We start from the raw sequence: 19,410 nt of genomic DNA on the forward strand, positions 1-19,410 counted from the left end.
GTCAGTTCAGAAGAGTAACAACTGAAAAGAAACTGGAGGAAGGAGATGATTTATGAGGAGATATTAAAATAAATATATACTGCACATCATCCTAGACATATATAATACATAACTCTGAAATGTGAATAAGTTTAATTAAAAAAACAGTAATTTCAATGAAATCTAAATACATTTCAGTGGAGATAATATTTAACTGATTTAAAACTTGATTATTGTTTAGAAATTATGAATTAATGGTGATTATTAATCATCATTAATAACTGATGATAATTAATAGTCATTATTTGAAATTCCTGGTAATTTTTAGAACTAGTGTGGTTTCTAGATGTTAACTGTGGCACAGCTTTTTGTCGCATTTTTAACAAAAAAAGTTTATATTTAATGTTGATTAACCAAGCTCAGCAGTTAATGAACAATAGCCAGAATTACAGTTTGTGAAATTATGCCATGTCTGGCACATATTGGACTCTTATTAATATTTTTAAACTAATAAGGACCAATAAATAAAAGTGGCAAAAATGCTATGTGTCTATAATCTCAAGAAAGTAGTAGTAAGATGAAAACTAAAAATGTACAGTTTTGACATCCTCCTGTTTCATAGAGGACTCAAAGTATGGATGCAGAACTCCAAAACAATTGGGAGCAATAGCCATTGCTCCTTTAATGTATATATTATTGAAGGAATTATTAAAGGAAATGGAAAAATAACTGATTCTAATGCTTTTTGTATTGGTATTAGAATAATGTGCTATTGAATTATTTATTCCATTGTAAAAATTGGGAATCTTAAAGTTGTAGTTGGCAATTTCAAATATGGTATACTACCAGTCCCTATAGAAAGTGGAATAAAGTACCTTGTCTTAAAAATCTCTTTATAGCATTTATTACAAGCTAGGTTTTGATCAAAAATCCACTCCATACTTTTGAAATTCTAGTTTGACTTCAGAGCCCAACAAGTTTTAATTAACAAAGATTTTCTTATACTTTATTAGAATTGATTGATTAGTTAATTTTACATGAATAGATACATTTATTAGCGCATTGCATACATTTGTTGAGCTCCTGTTATATCCTACGCTCAGTATAGAGAGAATGGGGTACTCTAAATCCATACATGCACAGCCTTTGATAACAGATCAAATCTTTAGCAACCACTGTTTCATTTTTACCATTAATTCTTCAAACTTTAAAGAATTAAACTTTGTTTTGAACTTTAAACATTGTTTTGAACTTTAAACATTGTTTTGATTTATGTTATGAGAAGATAATACCCTAACTCTAGATTTTGTCTAACATGTAGTCATTGATTAATTATTCCATCTCTCACTTTTTTTTTTTTTTTTTTTTTTTAGTGCAGCACTTATGGGCATATGGAGGTTCCCAGACCAGAGGTCAAATTGGAGCTGTAGCCATTGGCCTACATCACAGCCACAGCAACGTGATCTGAGCCTTGTCCGTGACCTACACTACAGCTCATGGCAATGCCAGATCCTTTAACCCACTGAGCGAGGTCAGGGATTGAACCTGTGTCCTCATGGATACTAGTCTGGTTGGTTACCTCTGAGCCACAATGGGAACTCCAATATCTCTTATCATTTGCTAAATTCTTGTATGTCCTAGGGTCCTTTTCTAGGATTTCTTATTTGTCCATTTTTATTCATTGACCATAACATCACTTTTATTATTTGTTTTAATATCCGATAGGGCAGCTACTCTAGATCATTCACCCCCCTCCAAATTTTGTTAGCTTCAAACTGGTGCATTTGTCCAGATACATTTTTTTTTTTTTTTTTTTGTCTTTTTGCTATTTCTTGGGCCGCTCCCCCGGCATATGGAGGTTCCCAGATTAGGGGTCCAGTCGGAGCTGTAGCTGCCGGCCTACGCCAGAGCCACAGCAACACAGGATCCGAGCCGCGTCTGCAGCCTACACCACAGCTCATGGCAACGCCGGATCATTAACCCACTGAGCAAGGGCAGGGACCGAACCCGCAACCTCATGGTTCCTAGTCAGATTTGTTAACCACTGCACCACCACGGGAACTCCTATGCCCATTTTTTAAAATTTTTTTGTTTGTTTTGCTTTTTAAATATTGGTCTGTATGAGCTGTTAGGATATTTTGGAAATTAACCCCTTGACAAAGACCAGTCACTCTTTTTAAAAATTATTTTTTATTAAAGTATAGTTGATTTATAATGTTGTGCCAATTTCTGCCATACAATAAAGTGGAAAACCAGTCATTCTTGATCCATGTATTTTTGGCATTACTGGCAGTACTGTGTTTGTGGCAACTCAGCTCTGGCACTGTAGTATGAAAACAGACATTGATAATGCAAGATATGTATTTATATTTATATTTATATTTACATGCCTATCAAGCTGCCAAAAATGAAAAATCATTATCTGGTAATTTGTATAAATGTCTATGAATGTGGGATGGAGAGGGAAGTTGGAGGAATTGACTTTGGGATGAAAAACCAAAGAGAGCTGGAGTTCCGTCATGGCTCAGTGGTTAACAAATCTGACTAGCATCCATGAGGATGCAGTTTCGATTCCTGGCCTCACTCAGTGGGTTCATGATCCGGCATTGCCATGAGCTGTGGTGTAGGTCACAGTGGCTCGGATCCCACAATGCTGTGGCTCTGGTAGGCCGGTGGCTATACCTCCAACTGGACCCCTAGCCTGGGAACCTCCATATGCTGCGGGTGCGGCCCAAAAAAACAAAAACAAGAATGACAAAAAACAAACAAAAAACTAAAGAGAGAATAAACATAGATTTTTTTCTTCGGGTAAATTGGTGATACAAGTCAAGGCTTTAAAATGCATAGCAATTGAACACATCAATTTATTTGTAGGAATGTAAAGAAAAAAAAAACAGAAGAATTCTAAGTATATTTAAAGCAATGTTTATAATGTCATCATTTGCAAGAGTGAAAGAACAGCCACCCAAAGTGGGAATGTTACTGAGTCCAAGCTCCCACTGCTTGCTGCACAACAGACCAATAAATTGAGAGATGAATTGTTGGGGCAAGGAATAGTGACTTCATTTGGAAAGCTAGTAGATCAAGAATATGGCGGACTAGTATTCCAAAGAACCGTCTTACCTATGTTAGAATTCAGGCTTCTTTTATACTAAAAGGGGAGGGAGTGTGGGTGGTTGTTTGCAAACTTTACCTATGCTCTTGCAACTGTCCACCTAGGACTGGTCAATGTTCCTATAAACCTCCAACAAGACAAATGTTACTCTCTATTCTGCAACATCTTATGTCTATATAAATGGAAAAGTGTCATGCCTTTAAAGGTGGGCCTTGAGAATGGATTATGTTGTGTGTTTCAGACTATAGGCAACATTCTTTTACAAAAGATGCAAAGCAGCATGATTAGGAATAGGCAACAGAAGGTAAAAATTAGAGCTAAAGCTATTATTATTCTCAGTGGTACAACCTATTCCAATATCCAAGAAAAGTATATTAGAAAAATTCCGTGCTTCATCTTTGAATATGAAAGTAAGAATTAAACTGTAACTCTCTTGCCTTTTTTTTTTTTTTTAAGCAATAGACTCAATAGGAGTCAGGTTTGTTCTTCTCCATTATAGGAATAAGATTAATTCTAAAACAAATTGGAATTAAGTATGGGAGACTTCTGTCTCTTATAATAATGAATTGATAATGCAAATCAATCACCCTAAATAGACAATGTTAAAAAAAAAAAGAAAAAACCCTTGGAAACAATGCAAGACATCCTCTTAAATGGATCATGTACTTAATAAGATACCCAGAAAACAGCAGCCTGAGAACAGAGAGAACATGAGATTTTAAAGAGGTATGTCTCAGTCAGTCTTTGCTATGGGAAGCAAAGTTGTGAAGCTAGAATTTTGATAGAGTGTGAAGCATATATTGAAATTTAGTGCTTATCAAAGGGAACTATTCCTACCCTGGCCTGGATCCCTGAAAGGCTTCTCTCTCTGGAATAGGAAACGTGAAATGTACTGAGTGGTTGTCTACATGGTTCCCAAACTTCAAGCCTCTGTTGCAGATGCTCGTCACCTTTCTGTGACTGAAAAAAGGAAATGAAATTACCCTCTGAAGGAATATATGGTTTCCTGGGTCTTAAATTACTTGTAAAAATAGTTTTTCAAATAAACATTTAGCAAACAACCAACGATAAGTAGTTATAAAAGGAACCTAGACAACATCAGCCACAGTCAACAGAAACACCATACAACAGAAACAGACCTCTGTACTTCAGTCCTTAGAATATGAAACAATTCTGTTTTTTATGTTAGCGGAGGCAAAGGATAAGATTAAAAATTTCAGTAAAATCTGAAAACTATAAAAAGTGATATAATTATTTAGAAGAGCCCACCTAAAGTGATAACAACTAAAGTCTGAATTGACATGAAGAACTCAAAAAATGGATTTACAAGCAAATTATGCATGTTTGATATATTCTGAATTTCAGGGTAGATAATTAGAAACTATATTTCTTTCATATTTTATTTCAATAAAATATAGAAACTAATAGAAGTTCAAAACTTAATTTTTAAATGTATTACATCCATTTACTGGATACCACAGTTGTTAAAAATTAGTATTTTACAAAAATACTTAGTGTCTTCTAAAGGTTTTTATTATATACTGTTAAAGAAAAGAGCATGTGTGAAAATGTATTTGTGTGATAAGCTCATCTTTAAAAATCTCACAGATTAGGAGTTTCTTCTGTGGTGTGGCAGGTTAAGGATCCAGCACTGCCACAGCTGTGGCATTGGTCCCAGTTGTGCTCAGATTCTGCCCCTGGCCTGGGAACTTCTATATGCTGCTGGTGTGGCCAAATTAAAAAAATAATAAAACTCACAGATTAAAAAAATAATCTACACACAAAATATGTCACCTCTTCTGTTCAACTATACTAAAGTGTGTATGTGTTTATATATAGGGAAGTCCTCTCTAAAAGGTGAAATTGAATAAAGATCTAAAGTTCTTAAGGAACTCAACTGTGCTTATGTCTGGGAAAAGAATTTTGGGTAGACAGAACAGCAACTGTGAATGCAAACGTGTGCCTGGCACGTGTGGGAAAGGGCAAGGAGACCAGTGTGGGTGAACTGGATAAGGGGAATCAGGGGTCATGAATTCAAAGATCCATTATCAGAGATTTTACTTTCTTTGTATATTTCTCTTTTGTTTTAGTATTCACTTTTTTCTTAATTCTAATCGTTAAGGGCTTTTGTAATGTTTTAAAGATATCTTAGATTTTTTTTCTTAATGGTTATTTGTTTTTAAAATTTCTTCTTTCATGTTATTTTCTTTGCCTTGTTTTCCATTAATATTTTACTTTTTTTTTTTTTTTAATTTATGGCCGCACCTGTGTCATGTGGAAGTTCCTGGGCCAGGGATGGAATCCAAGCCATGGCTGCGACCTAAGCCACAGATTTGGCAATGGAGAATTCTTAACCTACTGCACCAAGCCAGGGACAGAACGATGCCTCCTCAAGGATCCAAGCTGCTGCAGTCAGATTCCTTACTCACCGCACCACAGCACGACCTCCTTCATTAATATTTTAAATTCTTTGGCTAACTCTTCAATTTGACTTCACTTACTTTGGTACCTTTTCTTTTAAAGAAATAATGAAAATCAATTATGGTTTATAAATTTTCAAATATAATTTTGTTTAAATTACTAAGTTTTTACATTTAGTAATTTTTATTATTTTTATTAATTTTAGATGTAGTTATTTTTAAATATGAGCTTTTCTGCTTATAAGACAATAATAAGTTACGGTAGAAGAGTGGAAGAAAATCTAGGAAGGAGAAAGAAGAAAATAAATAATAATCCCACCATCACACACTCATTCAAATACATATGTAGTTTTTTTCCTTAAATTTGGGATAATTATTTATAGTTTTGTAACTTGAAATTTTCTATGTTGGGTTTAATAATTTTTAGACATTATAAGTAATGTTTTCATGAGAAAAATACATTTTTTGTGTGTGGTAGAAATGCAAAGGACATGAAAGGACATGAGTGTCAACTTCTCTCTTCCTGATTCCCAGAGTTCTCCACTTGTCCCAACTCTAGACAATCACTGTACCAGTTTTCAGTGTGTCTTTGCAGAGATATTCTATTACAAAAACTAACATGTTTTCTCCTCTTTTTGGTCAGAATATCTGCTGTTTTCTTGTGTTACTTGTGGCCATTGTTTTTAATTCAGTTATTTTTGAGGTTAGTAGAGAGCCTTCCTAGATTTGGGCAATGGGCTGTTAACCCTTGTTTTTAGTATTTTTTATTTTATATATTTTCCACAGATATCTTAGTGATAAGTTCTGAGACCTATAGTAAGGACTATTATTCCAAATTCCGCTTACCAGGACACTCATATCTTTTTTCTCTTATTTCGATTTGTTGGTTTCTCTTTAACTTATCTATTTTTGGTTTGTTTGATGCTAAATCACATTTTCTTTATTATGCTTTTACTGTAAGCCACCATAAATTATTTTTTGAAAGGAATGAGCTGGTAAATCAACTGATAAATAATATTATTGTGCTACAAAAAGATGATCATTAAGTGTTCATCACCAAAAAATTGAAAAAGCAAGAGTTGCTACAAGTGAATGCTGTATCAAGTCTTAAAAATGTATTTTTGTTGACTTGGAAAGATGTTTGTGACATTTTTCTGAGTGAGGAAAAGAGCAAGTCACATAGTACTGTGCATACTGACATGACTTTAACTAGGAGTTGTTTAGGTTGATCTGCATATGTCCACATCTATATATGCCTGACCTATGTATTCCCCTCTCTACATATGCCCACATCTACCCAGGCACAGAGAGAGGTCTTGAAAGAAGTTTGCCAAACTTGATTTGTGGTGATGATTTGGGTGGTCCATCTTATGTGAATGTTATAATCTCTTGTATACACTCCTATTTTTTTTCCAATTTTTCATCATGCATATAGAATGTTATCAAAAAGTATTATTTTCCTAAAGGAGACTTGACAAAATTTTTCTTTAAATCATCATTTTGTCTAGGATGCCAATGTTTAAAACTCTAGCAACTTGTTTCCATGTTAAGTTGTCAAACTTCACTGAGATTTACTTTTAACTTCAACACTAACATAGGGTGACATATCAGAGTTTTGCATATCATTCAATTTCTGTTTACATACAATACATAAAAATTTGAAACTAATATTATATGTTTCATTTAACTACCAACGGGTTATTCATCCTAATTTCTTGTCAGTTGGTATTTTAGAAGCATTTTTAAACAGAAGGCTTTGTAATAATAGTATACACCATGTTTTCCCTTTTAGTGACATCATATCTTTAAATGCTAAAGTCTCTAAAGTAATAACGCTTTGCCATTTATTCATAATACATATGTGTTTGCTCTGCTCTGTCAAGGAAAGGAAAGTCACAAAGCTTCCATGTAGAAGCTGGTTATTAAATATTCAGGCTCAGTTTACCAGGACCTTTATTATACCACCAGAAGTCTTCTGTAATGAAGAGCTACTTGTAACATCAAAGCACAGGAGACTTTATCTCTTCCCCCCATAGCCCATGACCTAAAAGCTTTTCTTTTTATCTTTATATGAAAGAAAAACATGCTTTTCAAAAAAAGCCTCAGCATTTGTGGACATTGTGTGCATCATGTAAAGTAGACTCTGGATGTAGTCTATGATTTTTGCCTTTGTTCAAGTGTTTTGTTGTTATCAACATTGCGTTTTTTAATTTTTTTAAGCGAACCAGAAAAAGGAATTTTGTTTTAAACTAATCGTGAGGAAGAAATGGTTTCTCATTAACAATGTGATATCAATGGAGCTTTCTTTTATATTCTTTTAGAAAATAAAAGAAGCATATTTTATCAGACTTTAGAGAAATTTCTAGGAATTCAAACTTTGAATAGACATTTCTAAAACTGAATTTTACAACCAAATTGGACACTCATAATAGAGCCAGAAGCCCCTGAAATGTAAAGAGAAATGTCAGTGTGCTTGCCCCCCTTTTGTTTTCTATCAAATATAATATGTTGGGGGCAAACCAAAGGTGGGAATAATATACAACTGGACCACAGGAAAAGGGGACTTTTCTAAAGAAATATCTAAAAGTTTGCCTTCATCTGATTTTAATTGTATTTTGTCATATCATATACATAGAGTATTTGTATAATCATGTTGTTTCTATTTGCATGGAGACATAAAATGGTAAGACATTTGTAAGTGCCTTTAATAGTAATTTCATATGGTTGCATTAAAAAAATGCTAGTGTTCAGTCTTGGACTTGAGGAAATATCTCTGATATTTTCTGTGAAAAATCCAAACTCTAGTATTTATTTGGTTGATTTAAAATCATTAGAATTAGAGGAAAAGAAGTTGAGGGGAAAGATATTTTTGGTAATTAGAGAAGCAGAAGTGAAACAAATCTGGTTCTTGGACTCATAATCTTTTACTTGAGAAGATATGGAGTTAGAGAAATGAGAGATGCTCTGGACTGTTTCTAAATATTCCAAGTTGTTTTGGATGAGTTTGTCATCATGTGAGATGCTGATGCCAGAAAAGGTAGACTAAGGTTATATACCTCATTCAGAAAAAAGCATTTGGATTATTGGATTATGCCATTACTGAATTTGCCAGACATCCCAGCCAAAGGAGTAGTAAAGTTTCCTGTACTCTCCTTAATTATCCAGTGTTCAATACATCTTCATTCTTGTATTTATCAGTTTAAAACTCATTTAATCACCCACTATATGCTGGACACTGTGCTGTGCATACAAAAAAATGAGACTAAGATTCCTACCATGCAATAGCTTATAATCTTTGCTTGAATTGTGGATCGTGAAACCTAAGATCTTTAAGCCATATTACCTGACAGAGCAAAGCACTTTTTTTTATAACAAGTGTCCCTGATGATTTTTGCTTAAAAATTGCATGACTCCACTTGTTTTTTCATCCAATATTGTGTCATTTCGTGGAGAGAACATTGAACCCTATGGCCCGCTGAAGCCCTCTGCCTGGGTCTAAGTTTGCTCATCTTTAAAATGGAGCGAATTTTATTTGCACTAAAATATCACTTAGCTTAGTTTCAACTCTTAAAGTCTTCCAGATCCATATTTACCCAGCAAAACAAAACCAAAGCAAAATATTGAGATAAATAAGCAGACAAATAACTGATCTAAAAATTTTGACTTTCTTAAAGTGTCTGAGAATAATTGATTAGTCCTGAGACTTAACCATTGGGATACCAATCCCTCTGATGTTCTAAAACAGTTCTTAATATTTCTATCTGTCTGTCTGTCTGTCTGTCTGTCTGTCTATCTATCTATCTGCATGTATTTTTAATGTTCTAAATCCTTTTATCTCTCTGTTGCATGTTCACAAGCTTCATTCCAGTCTTAAATCAGCTTATTACAAGTCATGAGCAGGGAGAAGTTATTAAGACAGAATATACGAAAATTAGAAGATAGGATGTTATAGACGTTGCTATTCTGAGGGAAGCAAAGCCAAATGTATATTTTAGAGTCTGGGAGACCCCAGTGTAACAGCAGAGCTTTGGTATATAGGCTATGAATGTGAATGTTTGCTATGATGAGACTGTCTTAGCTCCCTAAATGATTAGTATAGCATCACAGTGGAAGATCACTCTTGTTTGTGATGAGCAATTTTATTGAGGACAGCATGGAACCCTCCTTCCCTTTCTTGCTTCCCTACGGCTCTGCTGCCACCAAATATGTGTTAAGGGGATTAGAGAAGATATCCCACGTGCTGTGTGCATCTGCATTAACTTCACAAAGAAAATTCATGGAAAATGGAAAAATATCAGTAAAGGTATAAACCAGGTATAATACTAAGAAATTTAATTTAAAAATTTCAGGATACCTAAGTATGTATATAAATATAATATATACAGTTATATATATGAATATATATATGGTATATAAATACAAAATTCTGAGTATTTGAGGAGTCAATAACCATTGGGTTACCAATTTCTCTGGTGTTCTAAAACACTTTTACTTGTTATTGTATTTTTATATATTTTATTATTTATATTAAATACATATGTATATGTTGCTATATGTAATACATATACACCCCCCCCCCATATACGTATAGAGAGAGAGAGAGAAGGAGAGAGAGAGAGAGTATTGTTCTACTCATTCATAATGGTAGTATAGTCAGGAGGGTCTTTAATGGATTTGTAGGGCAAAGAGATTCTTATATTCTGAAAGTCTGGATCTATGTTCTGTTTTCTTCCATGTTCCATGTTTTCATTGCTTGTACACTGCAAGGATTGATTTAGTTAACAAATCTCAGTCTAATTTCTAGAAATTCTGTTGTGGTATGTTATTTACTAGACTTCTTATGTGTAATAAATGCTAAATGACAATGATATGTATGTGTAGTCCATAGTATTTTAGTAGATCTTTTATGAGGACTATTATGAAACCTAGAAGCCAATCCAGTCATTTTTGAAGCTAAATTCCTTTTTAAAGACATAGTAATATCTATTTTTGCTAAAAATTGATGGTTAAAAAGTGATTCTCATTGACAAGTGAAAACATTCAGAGAGAAGTTATTTAATTTTAAAGCATGTTCCCTGTTGCTCTTTCTTTCCTTTTTTTCTATATAAAGTTTTGTATAAGTCTTGTTCTGTGGAATTTGCATTTTCTCCATTTATATATACCAAAGTTAAGCTCTACAAGTTGTCTAACATTGTCTTGGCTTTTTAGAAGTAAATATTTTAAAATAAATATATAAAACTTAATAAAAAAAGTTTTTGCAGATTTTAAGAATGCTCAATTTAGTTATATGATCTTATTTCATCCTAATTTTCAAATGTATAAACACATGCGGCAGTATCTTACAATTACTTAATTAGTAAGTACTTTTTGTTTTACTAATTTGAATATACTGCTAGACCTCAACCATACAACTTTAATATCTTAACATCTGATAAAGCAAGCTTAGGCAATGAAGGACATGTGTGTCCTGGAACAAAGTTCAAAGGGCTAAATCACTTTATGTGTTATGTTTACTGCTGTTTCTCATAGGTAGATTGGATGGGACATCAGACAGCTCATTATAGAGACAAGTATGCTCCATCCCCAAAGTTGGATGACAGAACAAGTCATGGTGTGTACTGTAATTTCAGTGCTACTGTACTTCTTCTAGCTGTCTGGGTAAGCTTCAAGATGCTTACTAAGCACTACATTTGAATTGTCAGAATGCTTTGTGAATGGTAATTAAATAAAGGCAGTTCTATCGGTTTGTGTAGCTAAACCAATATGTGATGCATTCTAGAAATTTCTTCTAGAAAGCTTCTTCTACTTTGAACCTTAAGTTTTGGAAGAAGTACTTTTTGCAATTATTAATCTTTCATTAAAAGCACACTTTATTGAAAACATCCACTTCTGGAGTTCCCGTCATGGCGCAGTGGTTAACGAATCTGACTAGGAACCATGAGGTTGCGGGTTCAATCCCTGCCCTTGCTCAGTGGGTTAAGGATCTGGTGTTGCCATGAGCTGTGGTGTAGGTTGCAGACGTGGCTCAGATCCCACGTTGCTGTGGCTCTGGTGTAGGCTGGTGGTTACAGCTCTGATTAGACCCCTAGCCTGTGAACCTCCATATGCCGTGGGAGTGGCCCAAGAAATAGCAAAAAGACAAAAAAAAAAAACCAAAAAAAATCCACTTCTGTTTTCTTGTGATAAGTTAATGCCCATTTCACCTAGCAGAGAATTCAGTTGTCAGCAGTGCTGCCCTTTGAAATGTTAGTTTTCATTCTCTCTAGTTGTATGGTCAGTTACTATTTTTAAAACACAGTATAAAACTTTGAAGATTAAATAAAAAGACCAAAAATAGAAGGACTAAAAAGAAGTGCATTTGTTTAATTCATGTTATGTTTTGTAAACCCTTTGTCTGGAATTTAATGCCAGGGTTTAAAGGTGAATTGCACACATACCTCAATAGGAAATGGATAACTTTTCCTTTATACTTATTTAGGGATGTTCACTTTTATAGTCATCAGCTATATTATTGATACAATGATGCTATCGAAAATCATTGAAGTCAACAAACTATGGTCCAAAGGCCAGAGGTCAAGTCCTGACTGCATTTTTTTTTGTAAATAAAATTTTACTATAAATCAGGCAGTTAGTTGTTTATGTATTATCTATGGCTGCTTTCTTGCTATTATGGTGGAGTCGAATAGTTGTTACAGAGACTAGAAAGGTCCATAATGTCTAAGTTACTTGCATTCTGGTTCTTTATAGGAAAAAATCATTGATCTCCTTCTAGCACGTGGGTTTGCAAATTTGTAAAAACACAAATTTAGGGTTTTTTTTTAGTATTCAATAATGACAAAGAATTAAAAGATCTATTATTTCAGAATATTTTTTTCACAGTGAAGAATATTTGCATTATAGCTTAAAATTTTTTAGTCTTATCTTAACCATTTCCTGTAAAAGGAGCTCCTAAATCCACATATACTGTCAGGTGGATATTTAGTAAGTTGGTATCTCTTCAAAGATGAAATATTTTCCAAACCATGCTGTGAGACTGGCATAGGAGGGAAACTCTAAATAGCGTTCAGGTGAGTCAGGGAAATGGCTTCTAACCCTGCAGCGATTATCTGCCTGAAAACTGCACGAATTGAGGTTAGACTCAGGCCTTACCAGCTTGTTCTTGGCAAAGCTCCCAAACCTCTAACTGCATCATGGCTGTGGCTTCATTCTCTATAGCAGATTATTCCCGTGGCTGTCTCAAAGACATTGGCTGGGCCAATTTTTTTTTTTTTTAATCTGTCACATTTACTTTCCTAAAAAGAAGTAGAAGAAACTTGTTAAGAAATAAAAAGAGTATATGTGCTAAGTTATTTTTAAATGTTTTTGTGTCTTCATTTAGTTGTTAAATAGCTTTGTACATATGTGTGCGCTTTAGTATACACAAGTGTGATTAACGAAAACTAGTATTCATGAAATAATGTACTACTTTCCAAAATAGAGCTTTCTTTATAAAACATCTAGAAGAAGGATAATAGATAATGATGCAATGGTTAACATTACTATTTTCAAAAATTGAAAAGGAATCATCACTTGGAGACAGTTTGGCATTTTCCTATATGACATCCTATTTAGGGCTCTGAATCTCAGCTATGCAGTTCTGTGAATTTGAATCCAACAGAGAAGATGTAGCTTTCACACAATTTTCTTCAGTTACAAGAACCATAATCATTGCAATGGGATGCCTCAAGCCTGGGTCACTTAAATCATTTTTGAAGACAGCAGGTGCTTTTCAGTGACATGCAAGATGGGGAAGGTACCTGTTGTTCATTGCATCTCAGTGTCACCCATATAGACTTAGTGCAGGTCAGTGTGTTCAGGCATCAGTGACAAGGATATGAAAATGTTACAGTTTAACATATGTGCTAAAATATAAGTATAGAGAAAAATATTTTTTAAGTCTAAACAGTTTAGATTCAAAATATTTAGATTTTCTCTCAATGCTAATCCTGAAAAAGTAAATTAATGGAGCATAAAGATATAAATTAAAATAATTTTCTGATAAAAAGGACCCACTTTGTTTTGAGCTAAACAAAGTGGGGGATTTTCATATTCAGTGAATTATGTAATTAATTTACATCAGATCTTGGGAAGAAGTAACCTATTTTATTATTATTTGCTGTCTCAAGATATAGGATTCCTGTATTTCAGAATTGCAATTATATGTAGCAGAGTTTTGAAAATATAGAGCAGAGGTCAAAATTTTAGAGCAGAGGTCAAAATTTTTGAAATTGGGACACATGTAGGTAATTGATTTTCTGTTGGATATAAATGGCTTTAAAAATTGGGAATTTTATTAAAAATATAAATTCCTTTTTTTTTTTTTTTTAATGGCCACCCCTGTGGGGTCAAATCAGAGCTGCAGCTGCTGGCCTATGCCATAGCCATGGCGATATCATATCTGAGCCACATCTGTGACCTACACTGCATCTTGCAGCAAGACTGGATCCTTAACCCACTAAGCATGGGCAGGGATGGAACCCACATTCTCACAGAGATAATGTCAAGTCCTTAACCCCCTGAGCCACAAGGGAAACTCCTTTTTAAAAAAAATACAGATTGTGGAGTTCCTATCGTGGCTCAGTGGTTAACAAATCCAACTAGGAACCATGAGGTTGCGGGTTCAATCCCTGGCCTTGTTGTGGGTTAAGGATCTGGCATTGCCATCGGCTGTGGTATAAGTCGCAGACACAGCTCAAATCCCGCGTTGCTATGGCTCTGGCATAAGCCAGTGGCTACAGCTCTGATTAGACCCCTAGCCTGGGAACCTCCATATGCCGCAGGAGCGGCCCTAGAAATGGCAGAAAGACAAAAAACAAACAAACGAACAAAAAAAGCAGATTCTAAAATCTCATTGAAAATCTAGATTTTGATATTTGTTTTGTCTTAAGTTTTTGTTACATGCACTTGGTAAAACACAAAATTCAAATGATACAGAGGATCATAGATTTTCTTGATCCCTCTCTCAGTTTTATATTTTAAAAGTATTTTTCCATAAATGTTTATGTTTATATGAACATATGAGTGAAAGAGACAATGAATTCATGATAAACATTTTTCTATTCTAGGTACTCTTAATTTCTTTTTTAGTGATTAACTTTCATGTATTTGTATTGCTTTACGGCTTTCTGCTTTCTTTTATTTCACTTTTGTTGTCATTGCTTTAGTATTTTTAAATTAAACTCTTACCTTTTCTTCTCTCCTACTGAAATTTTTTATTACATAAGTTTCAAGTGTTATCCCTTTGATGCTTGACAGGCATTGTGGTCCTCACAATGGTAGGGGGAGGAGGGCTTCACAGTGCCAGCAGCAGGAGGGTCCCACACGTCCCTGCGAAAACCATGTACTATGCTACAATCTATCGATCCTTCAAATGGCCATCCAAGAGGTTCTCATATTTTTCTGAAAACCCACAGCTAACAACTATTCCTGGAGAAATAATGATTCTCTACTTGACAAAGACTGGACATATTTAGCTAGATTAATATTATTTGAACCTTCTAACTATCGAAAGAGCCGACATGGAGAACAGAATCTAGAATTATCCTGGTATCTTTTCCAGTTCTTTTCCCTGGTGTATTGAGTTCGAGGGATTTGGGGGCTGATCAAAGAAACAGATATGGCCATGAGGTGGCAGTAGCACACAGTGAGTTTTATTTGGGCGGTGCTTTGGCAGGTTTGCACTTGGGGAAAAAGTCCCTCACAGCAGGAGACCTTCCAGAGCCAATGGCTGGGAGACTAATATCTAGAAGAGGAGGAGGGCTGGGGGAAGTCCTCGAAAGAAGAGGATCAGAGACAGCGGGGTTACCTGTCTAGGTGATATTGCTGAGCAGCATGATGGAGAGGCTGTGGGTCAGGGAGCTCTGAAGGGCAGCAGCAGCTTGGAGTCTTTCTTTTATAGCCACTGCATTTATATGATATATGGCTAGTAGATTTTGGGTGCAGTTTTCTTGGTATGCAAAGCAGGAAGGCTCTAAATAGCTAAAACCTGCTTATTTGGCCTACAACTGGAATGACTAGATATGTAAAAACTGGACATCTTTTGGTGGGTTTGGAGCTATGGTCCCAGCCTGCTGTGAAGAAGTAGACAACATAGGGCCAATGTACAGAAGCCATTTTTTGGTTTATTAATACAACAACTAGGTCTCACTAATTTTCTTTGTGTATGTGTGCTTTGTTTTATTATAACATACTTCAAATACATATAAATATACACACCAATATAATGTATAACATGTACATACCATCTATATTTGTTAACCTCATCATTTTGTCATAATTGCTCCAGGTTTTTTTTAGAGAAATACATCATTAGAGTTGAATTTCTCTTTGTGCCCTTCCCTTAAAACTATTCCCCTTGTTGCCCCCTTTAGAGATGTCTCCTAAGATGTTTGGATTCATATGCTACATATATATCATTTAAAATTATGTTTGGTGATAATTTAAAACTTAATATAAATGACAACATAGCATAATGTGGTTTTCTGCCCTTTCCTTACAATTTTGAAACTTATCCATCTATAGATTAAATTTACTTGTTGTCGCTGTTAAATAGTATTTCATTGGGTGAATATGACATGATTTTTGAATAGTTTCATATTGATGGACATTTAAGTTGTTTTCCAGCATCTTAATTTTGCAAAATGATGCTGAATAGAGCATTTCTACACATATCTTCTTATGTAAGTGCTGCTACTTGACTAATCCATTTCAGTACTCTAGAAATAAATTGGTAAATAATTAATTCTCAAACACCCATGTGCACAGGTCTGGGACTATAATTAAACTAGATGTGATTTCTCTTCTTAATAAGTTTATAATCTTGGTTTAATCTTGTATGTATTTCTAAATAAGAATGATTCTAATATTTGATAGTTTAATTTTACCTCTAATTTTGCTAGATTTAAATGTATTTCTAAGATAGAGGTATTATCAATGTCAATGCTTGATTATTTCTCTCAATATTTAGTTTTGGTAGTCCTCCAAGTTGCACAGGCAGATGTGAATGACTGAGTTGTAGTTTTGTCTTAAGGACAACATTGTGTTAAAGAGCCTTTCTGAATTTCTAACTGTCACTTGCTTGGTTAATGATTTATTAAATGCATCATGACAATTAGATAAATGAGATTTATAAGAAATATTTTCCACTACAGCTCAAGTAATTTAAATCACTCTCCTAAGAGCTGTATTTTGGGCAAAGTCATAGTGGCAGGCACGTGACATAGTAAGGATAATGATCAGTATAAGCTGATAACTTCTAATGGAAAATATATACAGTTTTTGAACTGCATTCTAAATCACTTGTTTTTCAAGCATTTATTATATGAAAGAAACACATAGAAAGTGGTTAGCTAAAACAGGTAGTTTGAAAATATTTTAGCATTTTTATCTAAACAAATGTCAATTTTTTTTTTGAAAATGAAAAATGCTAAGTATAATAAAAGTATATATTTATGCTCTCGGCAGCCAAATGTGCTTTTTAATGGAATTTAAATAAATGGAATTTTTATGACAAAAAAAGCAACAGTAAAAGCAGTGATTATGTTTTTCATAGTTCATTTGCCTTCTTTGCCCTGCAGACCTTGTGTGGAGGAAAATGAGATCCCGAGTGAAGTCTACAATGTCATTGACTCTGAAGAAGGACTCAGAGACCCATTGGTGTTTAATGACCCTTACTGGCCTATGCAATGGGAACTGGTAAGATCTTTGGAAATAGATGGTTCTTTGGCAATGTTAAGAAATATTATTTTCGTCATGTTTTAATGCAGTAGACAGACACTTTTATGCACTGCCTGCTTTTATCTATTGATTTTGCAGAAAGAGACTTAGCAAACTTTTGATGAAATATTACTGCCAGCTTATTAGTGAGCACTAATCTCTTTAATTTGATTACATCCTTAGGGTTTGATTTAGCCTATAAAAGATATCAGTGAAAAACCTAAGACATTTAAATTTGGTATATGTAAACAGGCTCATTACATAGAAATGTGGTTGCCATTCAGGCTTGAAGTTCCTCTTTTTGCATAACCAGAATATATTCTATATTACTTCAATAATGAGGGAGAGAACTCTTTATAGAATAAGTGAATGTTAGAACATTGCACAACAAACTTTTTTCATAATGCTTAGAGTGTTGGACATTTTATGAATACATTGTTTTGTCATTTATACATGACCGTGACAATGGAAAAAGGTCTGATAAAAGCACACATCGTTTTTGAGCATTAATACATTTTAAAAAGTTGAAGTTGGTAGCACTAAATATTTTAAAAGGAAGTATTTGGAATGTGAAGGTGACATAGTGATAATATAAAAGAGAAGTTGAAGACCTTGTTGTATCCATACTTAGCTCCTCATAGGTTTGTAAACTATATTGTGTTGTAGATGGTCTTGTGTTATAAAATGAGGAAAAGGTTAGGTGCATGTCATCATTTTCATAGAAATAACGAGGTTAAAGGGGGAAAACTTACAGTAGCTTTTTTGTTTTTTTACGCTGATTATTGGCAGTTACCAAGCTTACTATCTGAAAAGAGTAGAAAACCCATGTTGAAAAATGTCCAGGTCACTTTTCTGTAGTTTCAATTCATCTTTAAAAAGTGAAACAAGGAGTTCCTGTCGTGGCTCAGTGGTTTACGAATCCAGCTAGGAATCATGAGTTTGGGGGTTCGATCCCTGGCCTTGCTCAGTGGGTTAAAGGATCCGGCATTGCAGTGAGCTGTGGTGTAGGTCACAGATGCAGCTCGGATCTGGGGTTGCCGTGGCTCTGAGGTAGGCCGGCAGCAACAGCCCTGATTCGATCCCTAGCCTGGAAACCTCCTTGTGCCACGGGTGTGGCCCCAGAAAAGAGAAAAAGACCAAAAAAAAAAAAAAAAAAAAAAAACAACAACAACAAAAAAAAAGGGAAACAATTTCAAAAGTTCTAAGAGATGTATATAATGTTTGATATTTCAAACACACATGAACACAAACTCAAGTACAAAAAAAATTTAAGAATTGCTTCAATTACCAGAGATAAGATAATCATTAACCAGTGCGTGGACTAGAGCTAATTAGGATAATGAAAGTCAAAATGAGTAAAATTAAGGAAAAAAAGGAGTGAGGAAGGTAGCTAAAGAAGCAAGGTGTGAAATAAAGGGGAAATTTTTTCGTCTTTCTTTTGTTTGTTGTTTTATTTGTCCTGAAGAAGCTTCAAAAAGTAAGATGAATATTGAATATTACATTTGTGACACTCTGTAATTAGTCACCAATAGGAAGTACTTTATTGTATTGGTTATTAAATGTCAAGCTCCTCTACATTGAGGTCAAGAATTTCAGGGACACAACAGGGAAAAGAGAAGAAAAGTAAGTGATATAGAAAGAAGAGTTGAGGAGCAGTCATTAAAGTGACAGGGATTAGAAACAGAGACAAATCTTAGAGACTTTTAAACATTAAGTCCTCTTAAAATCAGACAAAATTGTGAAAGGAAAGGACAGAGGCAGAAATAGTAGGATAACTCTGTACCATTTTCTAGGACACAAGTTAATGGACTTTTTATGCAGATGATCAGATAGTAAATATTTCAGGTTTTGTGTGCTACGTAAATCTCTGTGGCATATTTTTGTCGTTGCTGTTCCCATCCTTTAAAAATGGAAAAACCTTTCTTAGCTTAGAGTCATATGAAAACAGGTTGTAGGTTGGATTTCACTTGCAAGCCATAGTTTACTGACAGCTGCAGAAGGAGAATAGAGGAGTCAAAGAGGAAGTAGCCCTTCAGATTTAGCTATCTCTTAAGCATCTGGGTGTTGTGCTGTGTGTACTAGAAACACACAACATTAGCACAACTCAGCAGTGAAAAGTCAAGCCAAATTATATTAAGGTCA

The 19,410-nt window shown here is 34.4% G+C and overlaps 1 long non-coding RNA gene across 3 annotated transcripts in view; it reads left to right on the plus strand.

Annotated features, from left to right (window-relative positions):
• LOC102160801 overlaps positions 1-19,410 on the plus strand; it is a 973,686-nt gene that overhangs the window by 355,751 nt on the left and 598,525 nt on the right. For all 3 annotated transcript variants that reach the window (XR_002338692.1, XR_002338694.1, XR_002338699.1), the window contains one exon: positions 17,130-17,247. This is a non-coding gene — a long non-coding RNA (uncharacterized LOC102160801). The remainder of the gene's footprint in view (positions 1-17,129; positions 17,248-19,410) is intronic.

The sequence above is a fragment of the Sus scrofa genome, chromosome 1 (assembly GCF_000003025.6).
Source record: "Sus scrofa isolate TJ Tabasco breed Duroc chromosome 1, Sscrofa11.1, whole genome shotgun sequence".
Taxonomy (NCBI): Eukaryota; Metazoa; Chordata; class Mammalia; order Artiodactyla; family Suidae; genus Sus; species Sus scrofa.